The sequence below is a fragment of the Centrocercus urophasianus genome, unplaced genomic scaffold, assembly GCF_019232065.1.
Source record: "Centrocercus urophasianus isolate 14NV4802_14NV808 unplaced genomic scaffold, USGS_Curo_1.0 seq_17, whole genome shotgun sequence".
Lineage (NCBI taxonomy): Eukaryota > Metazoa > Chordata > Aves > Galliformes > Phasianidae > Centrocercus > Centrocercus urophasianus.
In genome coordinates this window covers 19,178,894-19,199,334 of record NW_024884722.1, presented here as the reverse complement: position 1 = coordinate 19,199,334, position 20,441 = coordinate 19,178,894, and the positions used below count along the sequence as shown (strand labels likewise).

At 43.7% G+C, this 20,441-nt stretch overlaps 1 protein-coding gene across 1 annotated transcript in view; it reads left to right on the top strand.

The window, feature by feature from the left end:
* Window positions 1-7,539: 7,539 nt before the first annotated feature.
* Window positions 7,540-20,441, top strand: part of SORBS1 (sorbin and SH3 domain containing 1) — a 162,418-nt gene continuing 149,516 nt past the window's right edge. The window contains exon 1 of the mRNA XM_042817966.1: window positions 7,540-7,610. The gene's annotated coding sequence lies outside the window, so the exon portion shown is untranslated. The remainder of the gene's footprint in view (window positions 7,611-20,441) is intronic.

Genomic DNA, 20,441 nt, shown 5'->3' with positions numbered 1-20,441 from the left:
AGCTTCAAGAAGAAAAGGCTCTCGGGAGACCTCTTTTTGGCTTTCCAGTACTTGAAAGGAGCTTACAAGCAGAAGGGGAACTGACTTTTTACACCGTCTGAGAGTGATAGGACAAGGGGGAATGGCTTTAAATTAGAGAAGGGGATATTTAGGTTAGATGTTAGGAAGAAATGTTTTTGTCAGAGGAAGGTGAATCACTGGCACAGGCTGCCCAGAGAAGCTGTGGGTGCCTCATCTCTGGAGGCATTCAAGGCCTGCTTGGATGGGGCACTGAGCAGCTGATCTGGTGGGCAGCAGCCCTGCCTGTGGCAGGGGCCTGGAAGTGGATGATCTTTAAGGTTCCCTCCAACCTAAGCCAGTCTGTGATATGACTGTGTCAGGCTACATCTATCAGAATTGCTACTGAACATGTCTTTATATCGATTACAGCCAAGTTCTAGTTGAAGAAAAAATGAGTGTGCTCCCTGAACACAGTGCTATAAAATGACACATGGCAATGTTCTTAAAATGGTTACCACAATCAGAATGGCAGGAGTTGTACTGGTGCTATAACTGAATGTATTTATTAAGTCCAGCTGTACACCAATTGTGTTCAATGCTTGTGGCATTTACATAATAGACAAGAATCTGTTCTCAAGATTCTGGGCAGTAATGGCAGTCAGACTGCCTTGGCATGTGGGAGAGTCACTGTTGCAGTCTAGCCCAGCACCCTGGGCTTCACAGCAGTCCCCAGAGCTGTCCTCCTGCAGTGTGTGCTAAGTGGCACTTGGTCTGTTTGTCTTTGTGCCTCCCATTGGGGTCACCAAGCAAAGGGCTGGCTAAATAAGGAACCTGCTTTGTTAGGAATTGTCTTACAACAGTCTGAGCACAAAGACAATATTCAATACACACCACTGAAATATCCCCATAGGAACAATGTTTAAGCCAGTGCATTTTCATACCTGTAATCCTTAGGTGATAGCTCTATTTTCCTCCTTCCACTGTGTTATTACCTGTTTTAAACACTTGCTGATTTATTTGTCATAGATAAGGTTGGTCTTGATAACAGCCTTCAGACAAAGGCTTTTGTACAAATACGTTTCTTGAAATGCTGCAATCCCAAAGGAAAGCACTAGGCTAGCAACTAATGGAAGTGCTGGGACTGTGAAATAAAACAGATTGTGCCAATGGCTGGAAATGATGAAGGGAGTTCTAAGGGTAATTCAGAGATATGAAAGGACAGATTTCTATTCTGGAATACAAAAAGTGTCTCAGTTTGTGTTAACAGGAAGGATTATGCAGGCAGCATCCAGTGAAGGTTTGTACCAGGGCCTCAGACTGGGACCAGAGAAGCAGGTTTCTGTCCTGTGTCCCTGGCTTGATTTTAAACTGCATGCTGGCATTTGTTTTTCTCTCAGAAACAATGAGCTTTGCTTTCCGTCTGAAACCACTTGAAAGCTGCGGAGGAACAGTGACTCCCATCTTAGTCATTAAGGGTATCCCAAATTAATTAGCAGAAATATTTCTATGTACTTACAAGGTGCATGTCATAAAAATGTGTCTTTTTGATCCTTTGTGAATACGATGCAAAGCACTGATGCTCCCACATGGAGAAGTTTGTTCATAATGTATAACAGAGATCCTGGAGAGGATCCTGGAGGGTTTGTTCTTCAGCAATTTTCTGTCATTTGTATAAGTTTATTTCAAACAAATGCTAACACAATGACATTTTATTATCTAAATAACTCAGAACATTAGGCATCCCATAAACAGAACTTATTTTGCACTTGTCAGTTTTAAAGCCTTTGACTGAGATAGACATGAACACAAATGTTCAAATCTCAGAGTTTTGGTCAACCAGTTGTGAGAACTTAAATCACTGCTGCCCCAAATTTTCCCCTTTACTTTTCAGTCAGAAATAAGCGCTGGTTTTCTAGGCTGCATAATGTTCCTTCACTTTGCAAATGCTTTAGGCTTGCTGTGAATGGAGGAAGATTCCATCATTGGTTACAAAAGTACAGTCAGAAAACAAACTGTCTCCTAGCAGAGAATAACTGCTTTGCTTCTGTCCCAGATTTGGGTTTTCAAGCGCAATTGCTGAGGAGTGAACCTGGCAGCCAGTGCTTCTGTGTGAGGGTCTACAGGTTGGTGATTTGAGGATGGGCCTTGGTATTTTGCTGTGTTCAGAGAGAGGAAAAAAATTCCCCCTACTAGTGATTGTTGTTCCCTAGATTAGATCTTATCATTCTGGTTGTACCTATAGATTCTCATTAGAGACATAAACATATCAGTGAAAGAAAAAATACGTTGAGGTTTGCTTAAACCAAAATTGGAAATATGCTTAGAGTCTCTGTGCTCCTTGAAACATTAGTCTGTTGTCAGAACTATTCTTCACAACAGGGAGAAATCATTATAATGCATTTATAGAAAGCTTTTCGGGATCATAAGTAATTGTTGTTTGTATGGAAAACCTTATTCTAAGCATTATCTACTTCTTATCAAGGAGTAAAACATTACCTGTTAAAGTAATGAACTGTGTTAAACTAACAAAGGTGGCTTTGTGTTATGTGTACGCATGTGTTTGTGCATGTGTGTGTTTATGTATTCGAATGACCCTGCACAGCCTGCCAAAGAAGAATCATTTGTTGAAGTTGTTTAATAATTAATTATGCCAGGCAGAAATATGCGCCCACACACCCTGTCACAACTGCACAGCAAGACACTCCTTTTCAGGAAGGACGTGTTTCTTGTACGTGTGGTCTGCAATATTCTCAGCTGAATACAAACTTCCTTGAATTTCTGCATAAGAAATGGAATGTCTTGGTGGAAATTAGTATGCGTGGCAGATCCTGCTTGAATTGAAGGGTCTAGAAATATAGGCAGTGCCATAGAGGTAAGTGTCTTATAAAAGGCTGCATGTAGAAGTGGTGGCGAAGCTGGAAGCAGTGCCAGGTCTCTGAAAGATTAGGTCAGTACTTCCTCCTCCGTGTTACCCCGTCCACCAGGCAGAGAGAAGGAATAGCCTGTCATGGTGTGCCAGTTAAGGAAAAGTCAGACTATCTCTCTGTTCAGTAGAGGCTGTCTTGAGTGTCAAAGCCCACTTCTTCCCTTACCTGGTTCCCAGCAAAAGACGTGCTAAACCAACACTAAGAGTCCTCTTTCCTCCTAGCAGTTAGAACTGAACAGATACCAAGGTTGTCTTCGTCTTCTCTCTCCAGTAAGTCTCTGGAGCAAGCACAGACAGAATGCTGCTTACTTCACGTTTTCCTATCAATATCAACAAGAACTATGGTTTCTTTACTGTGATTCCATTTATATTATGAAGAATGAAGGTATTGAAACTCTCTGGAGACTCTAAATGGTTTGAAAGCAACTCTGAGTCTTTCAAGAATAGATAAGGGTTGCTCAAAGAACAAGTGCAAATCTTGATTATTAGGTTTTACAGAAGATGAGGCTGTTTTTACCTTTCCTGTATCAGCTGGGATGCTTCAGCATGTACCACAGACAATGCTGGAGGCCTCCAAGGTTGAAGACTGTATCACAAAACTATTCAAAATCACCTCAGAAGGGAGCCCTTCAAGAGAGCAGCTACCCTGTTAGCCTGTGCAAAGTTAGTAGATCCAGGCCCATTCACCCTGACAGTAGAAGGCAAGCATGTCACTTTTACCTCAGCTATTTACTCAAGCAGAAAACAAAACAGTAGAGTTAGGAAGAAGGTTGGAAAGAGCTGTCACAGAACGAGTGCACCATGCCACTAATTTGAAGGATTAAGGACCCCAAGCCACAAGTACTGAGACAATAGCTGGGGTCATCCTGTTCACTGGGCCCATGGATTAGAGGGATGGTTCATATGATTCTGGTTTCCTTTTCAACTCTGACTGAACAAACATAGCTTGTGTGCTTGTAAATCCTCTGTTAGCAATGTAAAATACAATACAATTTCCATTTCACTGCACTCTATGATTTTGCCTTTGGAAAATGTTGCAGCTGTTCTGTCTGGATGCCTTCATGGAATCAGCGCAACTTTGTGTGTCTGGTTTGAGCAGTGTAATGCTGACTGGGAGGCCTGGCACAGGTGCCTCACATTGAGGCTGTGACACGAAGAGTGAGCCTGTCCAATTCCCATGCCACCCTGCTTAGGACATCCCCATTCCACCATCTTGCAGCAGTTGGCTGAAAAGAGCTGACACGTGCCTCTTCCAGCATACCCCAGAGGCACACTTTGGGGTATTTTCTGGTCATTGTGATAAACCTCCATTTTCATTAAAATGATCTCAGAAGTCTCACAGACTTCAATAACTTAGGATTATCTGTGCCTACATATTTATTACATCTGAATATATGTCACTGTGAACGTGCAATTTTACATCTTTTGTATCACAGCTCCTGCAACCTGTATGTGGACTCAAACACTAGCTGACTCTTGAATGGTCACATCAATTTTTTTTCAGTTCATGGTTCAAAATTTGAGTGTAATGGGGAAAATAAAGCAATTGTGTATAGTAGCCAAAGTCTTCCCAGTAAGAAAGATTCTGATCTTCTTTTGATTGCTTTTTGTCTGCATTGCGCTGTAATCCATTTATCTCTGTTTTCTCATACCAGCTATTTAGCCATTACATTTATCTTGTTTCTGTGAGGTTATTTAGATTAGCATTAAAATTCCAGAGCTCCTGGGTAATGTCTCAGGGTTGCAAATGTGGTGCAGGCTTTGTGTTAGCACATAGAACAAAGCCTTAAATACCTGCCCGTTAGTATCACTGGGAAGGCCATTAGGTGCTTGGTGATAGCACCTTTGCTCTCTCTGGCTTCTCATGGGAGGAGCGGGATTCACTTCCTAATGACACAACTGGCCCTGCAACATACCTGCTGTCTCTCATGCTCTTCTCTCCCTGTGCCATCTGGGAAGTGGTAACACAGCAGCCAGCCCTGTGCCTTCTTTAAAGCAGCAGGCGCACAAGCGGGAAGGCATCTCCAGGATAGGACATTTCAGGAGATGAGTGTTTGTAGCTTCCAAAGCTCTTAAGAGATGGGCATCTGTGAAGTCACCTTTACAGTGGTACTGTGCAAAGCCCTCTCCTGTTCTTCAGGAAATTCTGGCTTCTCACAGATAGCCTGTGGTTGGTTTTTATCTGTATGAACTAGATGGTACAGGCTTGTTTTTGGGCATCTTTTGATGGATGTCTGCTCTAATTGAGGTGGATATTTACAGAAGCTCAACAGGCTTTGAGTATTGGGCTGTATAAGTATGCTTTCACTTGCAGTCCTGCTTTCTCTGTGCTCTGACTTCCAGTTGCTTGCTGCTGGAGGTGGAACATCTGGTGCCATTCCTCAGATGTTGGTGCTCAGCTTAAACTACAGCAGTGTCTGTCTTTGCTGCAAGCAGGAAGGAGTCATTTGTGCATTCCTTGGGATCCCATCAAGTCCGTGTACTGATGCAGAAGGTCCAGAAAGCAGCTTCCTAAGGATAGCAGAGGTGTCCATGAACAGTGCAGACACAACATGGCCCAGTACTTCTTGCCCTGGGGTGTGCTAATGAGGCAGTAGTGTACCACAGCTTCATGCTGTGTCTCCAGTGTATATGTGATACACAGACCTGTTGTGCTTAGCACCTATCTGCCTTCCTTAAGTAGCACCAGAGGAGGTTCAGGTTGGATATTAGGTAAAATTTGTTCTCAGGAAGAGTGGCAATGCACTGGCAGAGGCTGCCCAGGGAGGTGGTGGAGTAACTGTCCCTGGGGGTGTTCAGGCATAGGGCAGGTGGAACACAGAGGGACGGGATTAGTGGACACGGTGGTGGGTTGATGTTGGGCTAGATGATCTTAGTGGTTTCCAATCTTAATGACTCAACAATTCTATGATTCCCTGCACACAAGCCTGTAACAAAGAAGATATTCTAATTCAGCACTGACATTCCTGGCTCTAGGGACCAACTAACACGCTTCCAATCCACCTGAAGCCCTTGAGCTAGTCCCTAAAGGCACCAATTCTGTACAGGCAAATAGACCTCACGAGCCCTGGGCAGTCAGGAGGGATTAGCAGTACCATCCACTTGGCTGCTGCCTGCCTTATGCTCACCCTGAGTTCTGCCTCTTCTGTGTGCATATGGACACATGTGCACCCTTACACACATTCTGCACTTCAATGAGTCTCTAAATTGAAACTGAGTGCTTCAGGTATTAGGTCAACCCCCGGCCTTTGAATTATCTTCCCCGACTGCTGTTCTTGCAGCACAGGGAGTCCTTTGCAAGGGAGAGGGAGGAATCAGTGGGTGAAATCTCAACAGTTTTTCTCCTTGATGTCATTCAGCCTGGGTAAGGTGAGGGCTGGTGCCTAAGTGGGTTTGGCAGGGTGCCACAGTTTGTATTGCCCTTCTTGCATTGGGTCAGAGAAGCAGACAGGTGTGGCAGGAGTTCTTGCCCCACTGTTTGTCTTCTACTCAGGCCAGGTTTCAGTTCTGAGATCTCTGGGCTGGCTGATTGCTCTGCGATAATGGTCACGTTCCTCTCCCTGGGGACTGTGAGAAGCCAAGGGCTGCTCAGTGCATTGCTGCAACTTCTGTCCCCATCTGGAGGGCAGAATGCCTGCCTTTGTGCACATTCATTGCCCTGAAATTAAGGGCTTTTTCCAGCTGGCCTTCCAAATGGAGTGAAGTTTGGTACCGGACTTCCTTTGCATCTTCTGGCAATTGTAGCTAAAATACGTTTGATCTTTTGTCACATCAACTGATTGATGTCTCCTTCATTTCTTCCAGCAATTGCTTTGAATTACTTGCAGATATTTTTGATCCATGGGTTCACGTTAAGACAGATAAGTGAGATTTCTATAGCTATTAGCATATTGGAGATGAAAAAGAATTTGGAAGGAGAAAAAGAAAGAACAGAATTGCAATTGCTGAGGAAGGGATGGCAAGATGGCACGGTAGCCTGTGAAGGATGAAGTTCCCTCCCTGTCCACTGCGTTTCCTCCTCACACAAAGGAGTTCGCTCAGACCCTGCGATGTTAGATCCACTGGTGTGTTTTGTGCATGTGCTGGGCTGGCTTGCTCTCACTTTTTGGAGTGCCTAAGCCGATGCAGTGCCTCTAAGCATTAACGAAACTAATCTGTAGTATTAATCTCACATAACGCAGGGCAAGTGCAGCAGGGAGTTAGTAGGGATTTTCATTCTCCTCTATTTGATTCCATTTATTTTTTTCCGGGTGAAGCGTTCAGCAATCTCCCAGTTCTTTCTCCCAGTTTCCTTCGCCTCTCTCCTCTCGCTGTATAACACGCGGTAAATCCAAGGAAGGATGCAGTCCCGTCCCAGCCCCCGAAATGCCCACAGCTTGCCACCCGCAGCCCCCAGAGCCACTCCGTCTTCTGCGGGCACGCGCTCAACAGGTCGCCGAGAGGCTGGGGCCACCCGCCCCGCAGCGCGGTTCGCTGCTGGGATCCTCGTTCGTTTCGTATTTCCCGCAGCGCCGGGCCCGAGGCTGCTGGGCCGGGCGGAGGCTGCCGCGCCGCGGGCGGGGGGCGGGCGGGGGCGGCGCCCATCGGCCCCCGCCTGCCGGGGAGCAGCGGCGGCGGAGCCGGGAGAGCGGCGCGGGGCCGGAGGAGCTGCGGTACGGTACGGTGCGCGGGGCCGGCTCTGGCGGTAAGCGGATGAGCTCCGCGCATTTGCTGCGGCGGCTGCGCCGCGGAAATCTCTCTGGCTCCATTTTATTCAATAGCCGTAAGGACGGGGGTTCTGTAAGGGGTCATTCTGCTGCGGGGTAGTGGCCTCTCGCTCTGTCTTTCGGTGTAGATGTGATCCGCGGTACGCCGTAGTTTTTGCAAGCTTCTGTTTAAGCCTCACTGTTTGCAGGTAAAATGCATCGCAGATGTAGAGAAGTAGGTTTGAGAAGGACTTTCTCTTGCTTGTAAATAGAAATGTTATTTTTCCTTCCGTGGGAATAGGGAAAGAACGTAACGTTGCTTTTAAAATGAAAGGGAATGCACACGGGCACGTTCCGTGCCCTTCGGACGCGGCACAGAGCGGGACCGGAGCTCAGACTCCGCGTCGCCTTGTCCCGGGAGAGCCGGGCCAGGATGTATGCATTACGGTTGTTCATTCATCAGCGGCTGCGGATAATGCAATTACCGAGTCAGCAGCGCACGAGAGCTGCCCTGCGTGCGGCGCACCGAGAGCGGCCCCGGGTACCGCACTCACTGCGTTTGGGGTGAAGCCGGGGCCGCGGTGCGTGGCTGGGAGCGCTGCGTCCCCAGCTAGAGGGGAGGCTGCCGGCTGCTCTTGGCGGCTGCCGTTTGTGTTCAGGTTGTATTTGGTGTGCTACTCTGTAGAGGTCTACATGCTAGCTTCAGGTATTGCCGGTGTTTGTGAATGGTGGGTGGCTCAGGTGCTAAGAATTTGCAGTAGTTCTAGTCCTGTCACAGAAAGGGCTTCGTTTAGCTCTCGGTTGGTTTTTTTTTTTTTTTTTTTTCCAGTACTGGATTCTGCAGCTCCAGTATAGCCATCTCTCTCCTAAGGTGTCTTGGAAAAGAGAGGAAAAAAAAAATAAAAATCACCGGCATGATTGCCATGGACTTTATTTATTTATTAGGCTATTAGAGTAATGAAGAAAAGCCACACATGCCCTGCTGTGCAGATCTCATTTCAGCAAACTGCCTGAGCTCCTGCTGTTACCCACGTTTGATTTTTAACCAGTGAATGCCCTGCGCTCATGTCTGCCCCAGCTGTGCCTCTAGGCACTGAGCACAGCCTGGTGAGGGGTCAGCTCTGGGCAGGGGCTGTCCGAAGGGTTTGTGCACAGCAGGGCGCTCCTCACTCTTCCTCCCTAAGAGCAATGTTTGCCTACTTGAGGTTCCTGCTTCTTTATCCTGCCTAGTGCTGCTGACCGTGCTGCTCTTCCAAGGCAGTGTCTGGTACATTAGTATTTCATTTTTACGAATTGTGCCACTGAAAGATTGTTTTCTGGTGTAGCTGATACTTCTGTGCCATAAAAAAGAAACAGTGAAGCAGTGTCTGTCCCAGATCCTTCTCATCCAGGGAGGCTCAGGAAGGACAAGGGGAGGCTCAGCCTGCTCAAGGTTACCCATGGAGCTGCTGCCTCCTCAGCTGGAGGGCTGGGTGTGCTATGTGTATGCACAGACAGAAAATAGGTGTGTGTCACAGTGGTGCCCTTATTGACTCCTGTTTCTTTTATGCTTCTGTGGTTCAGTAACTGCATTTATTACCTTAAAATAAGGATAGTACTTTTAAAGGTAAATCTGTTTTATAAAGCCAATATCATTTGGATAGTTCCATAAAAAATGGAGATTTTGATATTTAGGCAGTCAAAACACAGTGACTGCCTTCTTTGTAATGCACTGGATTTCTGACAAAGATAAACTCATACACATGAGCTCGTGCCTAACCTGTGTTCAAGAAGAAAGAAATGGTGCCCAATGCAGCATGCGCTCCCCAAAGACTGACCTGGAGTCAGGAGGACATGCACTGTGTGTTGCATGTGCCCTTTCTGTTCAATGCACAGGCACTTCAGAGCATGCACATGGAAATGCCCTCCTGAGGAAGGTCATGTGATGAGCAGGTCTCTTCTTGTGTTCCCTATTTGTAGGGTAGGGGAAATAATTGGGGTGGGGGGAAAAGCACTCTGCAAGCACTTTGCAAATGTGGAATTATGGAGCTGATGGCTTTTGTGGAGACTGAACCCAGGGGAAAAGACAGGAACATCAAACCTTCACGTGAGTTACATGTCCTGATTGTAAGAATATGCTCTGTGTGTGTGTGTGCTGTGGTGCATACGTGTGTGCAGGCACTCTGCTCACTGATGGCAGCAGATGTTGGTCACAGCATGTGTTTATTCTGTTGTGTTGCTATATCCAGTGTGCCAATTACTTTATGATATTAATACAAAATGCTGTCTGAATGGTATCCTGCAGCAGAGAGCTACACTGGCTAATGATCTGTGCCTGTGTGTTTCACTGCTGCTTTTTCATTTTCCTCGTCCTTCGCTTCACTGAATGCCTCTTTGTTTGGCCACAGAACAGACCTGATGGAGACCAGAGCCATGCTGTTGATGTTTTTACTGGTTTTGTTTGAGCAGAGTCTGCAGTGTGTATCTCCTAAGATGAATGGTCATTGCGCTTTCTTTTTTTGCTGAGTCCTTTGCAGTGACCCAGAGGTTCTGTTGGTCAGATCCTGAAGTCTTCAAGCCCCTCCATAATCCCATTAACTTCTGTGGGGTTATATCTGAGAATGAGCATTATGGAATTAGGCTGTACAGTACGTGTTGTTTCTAGTGCAAGTGCTATGGCAGGATCAGCACTTTCATTGCTCAGTGTAACTCATGGCATAGTAGAAGCTGCCCATGGGGCTGTGGAAAATGCTTCTGCCTTTAAAAGCAGACAAGTTTTTGACAGAGAAGCTTTTTTTTGGTGAGTTTCTGCTTTGGATTTATCCAGCGTTAGGAAGTGCTCTGGCAGCAAGGATAATGGCCGGTGTGCTTTGCAAATTGTTTTTAATTCAGGCCTTTGAAGTTCTCTGGCACGGGTGGGTTGTTTTATTCATTGCCCTTATTGTGTAGAGGGATATGCTTGGGCTTTTACTCGATGCTCAAGATTTCTGAAGTGGGACCCTAACAAAAGGCTGGTTTTCAACAAAGTTAAGTACTCAGAGCTTTCCTTTTCCTTGAGTGAGTGGCACTTAATCTGTATGTCTAATAGGGACTTACCAACCTGACCTTCAGCTTCAGTGTGATCTCACTCTCTGTTCCTGTGCAGAATGAGCTGTGATCCATCTCCACGCAGGTGTTGGACTGAGCTGGTATTGGGAGAGGGTTCAGGACATGATGATGCCACGTGTTCACATTCAGCTGACAGTGCTCACCCAAGTGTGGCAGCAAAGGCAGAAGTGCCACTAGAGATATCTTTCGAAGAAGCTATCACACTGATGCTATGCACGCTTGCATTCCTCAGAACTCCACCATTGTTTTTGTGTAAGAGTTGGTCCATGCCAGGCTGCAGCCTGGGTAGCAGTGATGGTCACACAGCGAGAGCTTTGCCAACCCAGTGTGGATTGGCCTAGCTCTCCTTGATGTGTATGGGTGCTAAGTGTTGCTATGTGCTGTCCCAGCAATAAATGTTGTTTAAAAGCTAGAAGGAATGGTATCTTTATGTATGCCTTCTTATGGTCTCACTAAGATAATGTGAAACATAATTAAATAATTTTGGATCCCTGTGTCACAGATGCCATGGAACATATTTGTAAAAACAAATAATATTTGTTAAGGGTTATTAGATAGAGGAACTGATTTTGTGGTGTTCTTCTCCAGTGAGACACTTCATGTCTGATGTTAGATGTACAAATGCCTGTATGTTGGTAAGTGTTGTCTTCTCATTCCCTCTTCCTTTATTTTTTACACCTATTCAATGTGTGCAATGTAAAACTGAAGGTTTGGACTTCATACCCATCCACAGTATGAGGAAACAATCTGGATTGATTTTTAAAGAATTTTAGTTCCATATCCTGTGCACAGTCTCCCTAGCATTATGTTGTAGTGCCAAATCTGTTTATCTGGAGACACCAGTATAGCACAGGCAACCTTGCTACCATTTTACAGCTGAGGGAAATAAGATGTGGAGCCGTGATGCAATTTCTGCAAGAAATTTTTTAGATCTACAAGAAACTGTCTTTTATATCCATTGTAATAGTTTATTGATGTTTGCGCTCTTGATAAACAATACAAACTTTGAAGTGAGTAGCCTTATCTTAGAGAGCAAACTCTGGATAAAATTACTCTTTGTTAGGATGACTGTTGAAGGAATTCCACTTCCTCTTATCCTGAGAACCAAGAGAAAGTTACTCAGTGCTGTAATGGCTGGGGATTTTCATTGCTTTCATAAAAAAAAAAAAACAAACAACAGAAAACCAAAAAAAAAAAAAAAAAAAAAAAAGGAAACTTAGCAGCATGCATGAAAGCATGGTTTGCCTACAGGTCTGGTTTACAGCTATTCCGCTCTTTCAAAGAATTGATTATTTACATAGTATCAATGAAATATGCCCTAAGACCCTGAGGCTGTTGTGGACTTGAATAAACACTGCAGTACTTGTTCGCCTCAACAGCAGTAGTTACCTTTTCCTAAAACCAAATGAACACAGTTGGGATGAAGATGGCTGTAGAAAGGAAGACTCAACAGAACGCCAATCTGCTTTGCTTTGTTCCTATGTGTATATTGATCCTAGCATGTAAAGGTCAGAAGCAGCAGTTGTCATTAGGAGTTTTGCCATTTCTGCACTTTTCAGAGCCTGCAACATCGCTGTTAGAGAAGTCTCCAGCAGTGCCCAAACAAGGAGGCCAAGGCCCTTGCAGTCACATGCCCTTTGCAATCACAGCCATGGCTCTTCCAGGTCATGCAGGGCCAGATCGTCATGTGAGACCTAAGAGAGGAAGAGGCCAGATTTAGGGATGGTCTGCTTGGAGTTTTGCCCAGCCATGTCAACAGCAGTAGTGGTGTGAGAGGTAGCCTTAGTCCTTGCTCAGCTCAAGCCCATACCTTAGAAAAGCTGAAAAACAGCTATAGAAGAGAAGCTGATCAGCTATAGAAGATGCTGATCAGCATCTTAGCTGATGTGATATCGGATTGTAGCTGTCACTATCCTGAAAATATTGAGGTTAACTCATCTGAGAGTTTGCACGGTAGTTGTCATAGATGATAACATACTCACTAAACTGTCCCAGTCTAGGAGAATTTGTAGTTACTGTCCTTATATCCCTGGTGTCATTTAAACAAGGGGTAGAAGTAGATTGTGCCAGGTCTGTTCTGCTCGACAGGCAACTGTTTTCTACTCTTCCTGTTCCTTTTTGCAACATGCTCTGAGTAATGAGAAAAATTACTTGCAAGCAGTTCTTCAAATAAGATGTCTTGCTGTGATTTGATTTGTAGCTCTCCTTCATAATTGTGTAGAATTTTATAGATTAAGTATTATTCCTGGGAACAGTGGCATTTATTTGCATGTAAACTGCCTGCTTTCCTTGTGGAAAGCCATTCTTGTGCTTTGCGGATGAGTCAGTCACAGAGCATGGACTGGACTGAGGGAGCAGACAGTCATGCAGCACAGAGCTCCACAGACGCTTGGTGGACACTGAAATGTGGGTGGCAGTGTGTTGCTTAACTCCTCATTGAGGCTGGTAGGGTGATCATGAGGGGCAGCCTGACCAGAGCTAGGAGCTCTGTAGGTACTTGTGACCATGTAGGTACTTCTCACAGGAGAAATCCTCTCAGAAATGTGTTTGCCACAAATCAGCATCACAGAGAAGTAAGGAAAGAATATGTCACATGCCAAGCCTGCCATTAAAAGCTGTGTATGCCCCAGAGTTACAATCTCAGAAAAAAGTGGTCAGGTGTTGTGGCTTCTTTGATGCAGTGTGACACTCAGGGAGCCAGGAACAGCACTCTGATGGCACATTTTAATAGGTGTCCGGATACTTAGTTTTGTTTCTTCTCTTCAAAGGTTTGGCTGTGCTGTCAGTATAGATAGACTGAAAAGCTCTTGGGTTGATTAATTATTAAAAGCACCCTCTAAATATTTTACATCTTTTTATTTTTTATCTTTTTATCTTATCTATTGATACTTTTCCTCTGCTAAGACTTTACAACAGCAGAGGAAAAACTGCTCACTATAAGTACTAAGAACCTGTAGGGCTCCTATAAAAGATTCAAAAAGAACAAAGACTGTAAATATTTGCTTCCTCTCTGGAACCTTGCTTCAGTTTCCTCCTGTTCACTTTCCCTGCAGTACCATTCTGAGTCTTTTTGTTGGGTAAGTAACCAAGGAAACTATTTTGGGGGCGGTGGTTTTGTGTGTGTGTGGTTTTGTGTTTTTTTTTTTAAAGAGATTTCTCTTGTACATTTGTATGTCCAGCAAATTTGTGGCAGAAGGCTTATTCCCTACGAGATGAGACACACCAAGCAAGGCTAGCTTGGTGCTGCCAGGTGAGGGGAGACACACAGTCATGAAGAATTTATTGGCTATCTCCCAGCTGCCCATACACCTGACTCTTCACATATCTGTGAAATAGGAGTCTCTACAGCCAACTATACAAATGTGTGAAAACTTGTAGATTCATAGATCTTGGAACCTGGAAATCACATTTCATCAAGCCCAAAATATTTGGATCTGCTCACAAGGTGCGCGTGAACAAAATACAGCCTTTGCTCAGTGCTGTAATATCTGGATGATTTGAAGGCTTGCACAAATTGTGCCATGGTTTTCCTAAAAGTGGTGCTTAATTACACATATCACGGCAACGTTGTAATTTAAACAATATATTATTGTACTTGTAAGGTGCTCTCGACCTCTTTTGCAGCAGGTTCTTCTTCATTGCTTGGATTCAGGCAGCATTGGCACCAACCAGGACCAAAGTCCTGATCACAGCAGGCCTTGTGCAAACACGTCAGAGATGGCATTGACCTAGCACACTTTTGGTCTACGTGCATGAGAAGACTGGGGCAGGAGGGCAGAGAGAGGGGCCAGAGAGGCAATGGGGCACTGTGCTGCTAACATGGACTCCAAGGTGAGGGCACGGACAGTAAGGGCTGCTGCCTTTCCCTGTGCATGGCTTTGCAGCTAAGCTTTGGTCTGTGATCTGGCCCAGATGGGCGATGTATGTGTTCAGCGATTCCTTCTTGCCATGAAGAGGTGCGACAAAGCTAGCAGTAGGAAAACCACAGGCTTTCTGTCCTTTCTTTCTTAGCTGTGTAATTTTATGAGGGTTCCCCCTGTGAAATGAAGGCTTTCATAAATAACACACTAATCATTCAATCATAAGATATATAGAGGAATACATAGAGATATATTGAGATACACAGAAAAAATGGCTGAAACTGCTCGCGAGAAGGAATTAACAACTTCACCATAAGATGCAGTCTGAGTGTTTGTAAGACTGATACATGTGACAGAACAAATCTTCAAGCCTGAGTATACTTGCCCTTTATTAACAATGAAGTTTTTATTAGAAATGTTCTTCAAATATATATCATTTATAGCTTCAGCTTGCTAGGCAGTCTCTGGAAAACTGCTTTTAAAATAGCGTCAGTATTTTAATCACAAGACTGTGCTTTTTTATTAAAAATTCTTTACATGGAAAAATGAAAGAAAGAAAACTCTGAAAGGCTGTTTTGTATTGGAGTTCCCAGGTCAACAAATGTCTTTGTACACCAAATGGATACCAGTGGAGAAGAATGACTGGCAATGAGTCTTTTCTGATACTGAATGAGAGATTACTATACTTCTGTGATGCTGTTCATGTTTTATTTCTGACTGGGTGAAAAATGTGGTACATGTATCTTGGTGCAAAAAAACAAGCAGTAAGAAATCTATGAGAAATGGTATATCAAGCAAATACATTTGCTGGAGATTCTTAGCCATGGAGGGACAGAAGAGAATCCTGTTATTCAGCTCTGAAAGATAGAAAGTGGAATAGACTTAGCAGTCAGACTCTGCATAAAATCTTTCTGTTCAGTGCAGGAAATGAATGAGGCAGGGGTGTTCCTTCTTGCTGCAGCTGGCTTTAACTCAGGGCACTCCCGCTGGTAAGTCTTTTTCCTCGATTTTCATATTTTGTATGTGTGCCTCTGCTTGGGTGGAATTTTGCTTAAAAGGAATCCTGATGTCTTGTTTTGCAATCAGACTGCTGGCAGAAGTAGCAGCACCTCAGCATCGCCGCTGGACTCCTCCATCTCCTGCCATCTCCTCCCGTGGAGACAGGGTTATTATATTACTTTCTCTGATGTGTCTTTTTGTAAGATTGGGAGGGATAACTGCTGGCTATTTTGTGAGGCACCGGTAAAGAGAGGTCAACAACCCTCTGCCATCTCACAGCCTTCACTTTTGTTCTTTCTTGCTGTCTTGCTTTGTCTCTTACTGGAACAAACAAGCGATGAGAGCACTCAAATTTGCATATTTGTGCTCACTGAAAACCATGGTGTCAGGCATGCGTTCATTGTGTTGGCCCAAACAAACGTTCTGCTGCTGATAGTGCACTCAATAGAGCTCAGACACTGTGAGCTGTGGTATGTTGTGACTCATACTTCATCAGGCTCTTTTAGCTGTGTTCCAGCCTCAGGTTCTTGTTGCCAGCCCAAGCGACCCAAGATCTTGATCCAAACTTACTGGAGCTGATGGAAACAATCTCGTTGGCTTCATCCAGGAAGGCTTTGGGCTGAGTTGTCAGAACAGGATGTTAAATGAATTCCCCTTTTGGTTTTTAAATTGAAATAAGTTGGCCTGGAATTGATAGGGAGTGTGAGAGAATTTGGAAATGCTGCAGTGGCACTTCAGTTGTTTGTTACTTTTGAAGCAGTGCTGCAGGCTCTGGCAGTGGAAGTCCCTTACTGCCATCCCACAGTCAGCACGATGTGCAGCAGAATGTCCTGCACAATAGCAGACAGCTCACCTCCACTGCTGCCAAGTGTCCCAGATGCAGACATTCTGGATATTTTTGGCTAATTTTATCGTGCTTCCTTCTTAGGTGAAATATGGAGTATTTTTGTTTTGTTCATTCGTTTTTAAAAAGTTAATAATCATCTGACTTACAAAGCCTGGCTTGTGGTTCAGCCGTAAGAAATACTAATTCCCGACATGCCCTTCTTCTCTTAGAAAAGATTATAAGCTATCAGAGAAGAGAGATGATGTATGTTTCTAGATAGTATAGTTCCTTTTATTTTACAGTAAGACTAAAATTTAATGACAAATAATTTCCTGTGTATCATAGCTTTTAGTCCTCTACCAGTGTTTGCCAGTACTGTAGCAATTCCATCTTTGTTAAGGCAGAAAAGTCTGTAGGAACTTCAGGAGATTATAGGCTTTAAATATGCTTTAATATGTTCCCAGTTACACAAGCTAAAGCAAAATAACTGTTAGTGGACAGTGGCTCATGTTTCAGCAGTTGTATTCTATCTGATTTATACACAAGTTAATTCAGGGAAATTTTTACAAGTGAAATCTAGCAGTTGAATTGGAAAATAATAATAATAATTTTATATAAACTCATGACCTTCAGGAATGTCATGCCAACTTCTCTGGCATGTCAGCTAAAACAAGAACTGAGTCACCTGGCAACAGAAGTCTTTTGTGAATTCCAAGGTGTGAGTACAAGGACACAGCAGATCCTGCTAGAAGTGAATGACAGAAATCTTGCCTTCGTGAGCTGCTGGCTGCTACAGACCTCCTTACAGTAGGAGACTCATTGTTGCTGAGCCAGTTACTGGTTGACAGTTAGCTGCTCAAGCAAAGCTTAATGCTCTGGAAAGTCTGCTTGACTTGGCATCTTGACAAACCACGGTCTGTCCTTGCATTAATTCAGAATTAATTCTGTTTCTAATGGCTTTGTAAACTAAGGTCAGATCTCAGAATGGAATTCATTTTGTATTTGGGAAGGCTCCTACTGGAACGAAGACCATTTTACTTGACTGAAGAACCTTGGGGTTATTGCCTTTCATTATCAAGGCTCTATCAGAAGCAAGTCACTGTTATGTTATCTCCTCTTGTCATCACATAGGTGCAGACAGAATGATAGAATTCACCTCCTGTAAGCTGTTGACTGCTTACAGGATAGATGCAGGGGAAAGCATTCACTGACAAGCCTCACTGTGCATGTCTCAGCACCCATTCTTGCCTCCCCAAGACACTACGCCCGCATTCTAGTTACACGTGCTTTGGAACAGGGCTCCGTGAAGCACCTGTCATGCCTCTTGATGTGGTATCGTTAATAGGGGAGGTTTCTATTTCCAACTCTGTTACTGATATAGAGCAGGGTGACGGGTAAATTACACAACATTCTTCTATGCTTCCACTTTCCCATCTATGATGCAGCTTCAGAAATTTTGCCTGAAATTCAACATTGTGTTCTGCTGTACAGTAAGAACATCGGGTTTTTTTGCGTGCTGGTGCTTGTGGCTGTAGGTTTTTTTCTGGTCAAGAGGGGGATGTTTTGTCCACATCTAATATTTGAATATGTATGAAAACATAAATGATATGGGAAGCAATGTCGATGGTTCAGTGCGAGGCAGTCCTGCTAGGTGCATGTTGATCATGGTAACACCCAGGGCAGGCAGTTGGTGGACCTGTAAGAGTAAATGTGAGAAAGAGATCTGCCTATACCTGGCACTCTGCAATTGTATAGAGGCGTTAACTCAGATGATATCCCCTTGCTTGGCTATAATGTAGAGGAGGCACAATTCCAAGCATCTGCTGTAACCTACCCCAGAAGCGTTTGGATTCCCTGGAGTGAGTACAGGAATTTCTGCTTGTGGATTGTGGGAGTGTTTTCTGAGTAATCATGAATGGAAAATGCAATGGACGTGTGAGACACTACCTCTGAAAACACTCACTGCTGTAGTTGTTTTAATGGTCTTTACTACCATAAGCTTCTGATCTAAATATTGAGACTTTTTATGTTTTGTTTAGTTTGGTCAGTATTTTGTGTGAGTCCAGAAGTCATGAGATTTTTCAGAAATCATGTGTGCTATCTTTCATTTCTGCTTTGCTTTCCCCTCCATGAAATGGTGAGATAAGCACTTTCATAGCCACTGAGTGGTTGTGAACCATATCTTCCTGTAAAAATCTATCTTTTCCCACTGAGAACTTCTGTTTCTTTAAGCCGTTCTGGATTCTTGCTAGGTGGTGGAATACCTACTGACTTGAAGTGCTGTGTTCTAACTTCAGCTCAGTACAGTGCTGATGCCTCAGGTACTCAGGAGCCTAACATGAATCCAGATCTGAATCTGAGAAAAATGGCTTTAGAGAACTCATGCAAAAGAGTGTCTTGGTATGGCCAAGATTAGAGGACCGTCATCCATGCTCCTGGAACATGTAATAGCGCAGGGGCTGTGAGGCAGATACATTGGTGAAACAGAGGGACATTCAGTACATGGGATAACTGCATGTCAAAAAAACTAAAATAGCAGATTGTCACTTTCCCCAAATTAATTCCTACCCCAGAACACTCGCCTTACTTGCCACATAAATAAGTTAAATTAACAGTCCCAATCATCTCAAAGTCCACGGTGGTTGCTAAAGCAGAGCTGGTATTTCCTGAATTTCAGCATTGTAGCCATGGGCATACTGATTTCACTCCGTTTGCACACAGCACTCACATCCTTGTGTGTGAATTACATGCTTGAATCCTTCCAATGTACTAATACAATTTTACATAGTTTTTGTTAGTATTATTCTACTACAGGGTGACCAGCCCCTAGTCTGGGCTTAAAGACTATTTGTCCCTCTCTTTTTGTTTTCTTCAGTCAGTTCAAGTAGGGCAGTGGCAGAATTAACTGTTTTTTGTTGTGGCAGCTGCCCATGTGGCATATCCTGCAGGTTTGGGTTTATGCTGAGAGAAGGGCTGTATTCAAAGCTCACTGTGAATATTGGAGTAAGACGGGTAGTGTTCCTGCTAGAAAATTACCAGTATTCCAACCAGAGCACATGACAGTCTGTCTTACAAGAGTTCACTCTGTAGACTGAACAGTGGCACTGTAGCTTCTCTGAAGGATGAGTTATTCCAACTCAATTTACTATGGAAGGAATCTGCATAACAAGTCTTTGGTTAACTTTTGGATGTCCAAATTAGGAAAGCTGGCACCACTCAAGCAAAGGAGTGCAAAGAAAAATAGGAAACAAATAGACTCCGCCTGAGGAACAAGAAACTGAGGGTGCACAAAACTGCTGTCTGCTGGTATCTCATGCAGCAACTGTTTTATTTCCTCAATCTAAACAAATAAATAAATTATTAAAAAAACTGTCTAGTACTTCAGTGATTTTAATCTAAAGTAATTTAGTCCATTATGCAAATCTTATGATAATTTCCTTTTCCTGCCACTTTAATATTTTATAAGGTAATGTAATTTTGAATCTAAAAATTTTGTTTATGATACACTTGCAAAGCTAACTGCCTGCTAGATGGTTGTCCTCGAGCAGAGGGGTTTTATTTATGTACCCTCTCCCCCTATATGCAAAGTGGATGAACTAAATGAATGAAATTTTAATGTCCTTTAGAAGACTTTTGCAAGCTAGTGTTAAGCAGACTATAGAGGATAAAAAGTACATTTGTGATATTTTTGTGTTTTTGCCTTTTTTTTTGCTCTATGTGGAAAAAAAAAAAAGGCTGAAAGGTCCCTATTTTTTTGCCGCTTCTGTTTTTCTTCTATATGAGAAAAAGCATGTTTTGTTTCCTCTGTTATTTATTTACTTCTGCCAGAATGTATGATCATAACTGATTATCAGGTACAATTATCTCGAGGCTACTGAGAGAACAAAAAATGACTAACTCTCCAGGGAAGAGGTGTTTTTATTCAGCTCGCTTAAAAGTTTAAAACAAGCAAACAAGAAACCCAAGCATTCAAACATGTGGAAAAATACTGGGGAGAAAAGCTATTTTCCAAACGGTAAGAGCTTGCTCACATTAATGGTTTAAAGAGTCTAAATCTA